Source organism: Trypanosoma cruzi, genomic scaffold, assembly GCF_000209065.1.
Source record: "Trypanosoma cruzi strain CL Brener 1047053516799 genomic scaffold, whole genome shotgun sequence".
NCBI classification, from domain to species: domain Eukaryota; phylum Euglenozoa; class Kinetoplastea; order Trypanosomatida; family Trypanosomatidae; genus Trypanosoma; species Trypanosoma cruzi.
Genome location: NW_001849536.1, coordinates 251250 through 253375, shown reverse-complemented (window position 1 = coordinate 253375; position 2126 = coordinate 251250). Strand labels below are relative to the sequence as shown.

Sequence of the window (2126 nt, the reverse complement as noted above, 5' to 3'; positions counted from 1 at the left end):
TTCCGAATCAAATTTTTCTTTTTTAAGTATTTTGGGAGTTCTTCTGGACTTTCACCCTTTTTTTTTGGTTTTTGGTAAATCGCTGCGGTTCATTTTTTTTTCCTTGCGGTGTTCACTGGTGCTGAGTGCTTAATTGTCCCGTTGAGTGTCTCTCTGTTGGCTGTGCTGTTGACATGCCCTCATTTTATTTCTTTTTCTGCTAGAGGCATCGATGGTCCGCGACGACGATTTTTTTTGGTTCCCATTGCGGTGGTACGAGGGTGACTGGGCGCCGGCCTGCTGAGTGCACTCGGATGGGAGCGGATGGTGTGCGCCGTGCCTCACTGTGGGTGTGGGACGCCACTCGCCACGACCTGCTGTGGGGCGTAATTCCAATTTGTCGGGGAAGAGAGAAGTAAAGTGCAGCGTCGTGGACTTGGGTGCGCTCCGTCCCTCTCGTTGTGGCCGTGTATGTGTGGTGCGCATGGCTCTTTCTTGCGGTGCGAATTGGATGGCGGTGCTTCTGCGTGCATTGTGCGGCGGGCCTCTTTTCTCCATTTCTTTACCCTTTTGTGTATGGGAAGGTTGTGGGAGAGGATGTGTGCGGGGGAGTGAGCGTGCGTGGCTGCCAGCACCGCCCTGTGCATTGAGGACTTTCATACACGTGGCTTTGCTTGACGGCGTTTTGCGGCACCCAGGGCGTGGCGAGGAGGAGGATGGGGAGGATCTGTTGTGGGCAGAAGGTGGATGGTATGACAGTCCCCTTCCGTGTTCTTTCCTGTGCTGTTGGCAGTAAATACTGAGAGAGTAAATTTGAGCGAGTGCGGGATGAAAGGTTTATGCCGCTTTGTGTGTGCTACTCAATCGTCGTCATTGCACGCTGTCGTTACGCTGCGTTGTGGTGCGGTGCCGTTTGATGAGGGAGGGGCGCGATGCCACGGCTGCTGCGCACCACAACCATTTATTGCCTCTGCACCGGCATTGTTGTTTTTCAGTTTGCGTGTTTTTTTTTTTTTTGCTTCACGATGAATTTGTTGGAGGAGCTTTGGTTTTGGTGCCTGCTTCACGGTGTTTCGCTTTGTGTGTCGGTTGCGGTGCTTCCACGTGGCGCCAAAGCGTTTGGTGGGGTGTTTATTCTTCTTTTTGCGCCTTGCAGCTAATCTTGTTTGGCCATGGCGGCATCGGTGGGATTCTGCGACTGTGCGCCTGCCGTGCGTGTCTCATCTTTTGCCGTTGCTCCCTCGTTGTGTTGGTGAAGGAGGAGACGAGCGACGGCGTCGGTGCAGTTGCGCCCCCGTAGGAGAGGGAAGGCACCGACCGCTGCTGACGGCGACGGTCTTTGCTGCAGGCGATCTGACGGGAAGACGTCACCGGTGTTACAGTTAGCCGAGATGGATGTGTGCCGCACTGCGTCTCCCACCCCTCTCATCATCCCCTCTGTCCACTGCAGTCACACACCACACGCACCGCAGAGCAGCGGCGCGACCACCATCCGGATGTCTGTGAGCCGATCGGAATGTGCAATCGGTGTGGGCTCTTTTTCCCCGTGTTTGAGTGCCGCCGCCGTGCTTCTTTATTTTTCCTTTGTTGTGTATGCCGTGCGTGTATGGTGCCGCTGCTTGCTGCGCAATGCCGACTCGCGTGAACTGGAAACGACGTTTTGACTGCTGGCGATCGGCGAGCTCTCCACTCCACTTACGCAACACCAACACCAACGCCTCTCGGACGCGCTTGATGGCTGGCGGTCGTATCGCTGCCACGTGGTCTGCCTCGGCTCTTGTGTGTCGTGCACGGCATCGGGATCGCCCTGTGATGCAGCCATTCGGTAACAGGAGCGGTGCCAGTGGTCATGTGGCTTTTTGCCGAGATTCCGCCACTCGGCACGGTGGCTGTGTGGGGCTGTGTGGGTGGTGGGAGGGCGATGGGGTCACTGGCTTTATTGCGTCTGCGCGGCCTTGTTTCGGCGGCTGTACTGTGGTGGGGATTGTGTATGACCGGATGCCTCTGCGTGCCACTGTGTTTGGAAACTGTTGTTGCTGCCTTTTATTCCTTTTTTGAGCGTGCAGTTAGAGATACTTTTGCTTGACCATCACAACTATCGGTTTCAGGGTGGTAGGGGATTAATTGCAGTAATAGGATTAGCAGTA

The 2126-nt window shown here is 55.3% G+C and overlaps 1 annotated feature.

Moving 5' to 3' along the window:
• Nucleotides 1-2126: a sequence feature (areas not merged during assembly with more than two copies in the genome that could not be assigned to a particular haplotype).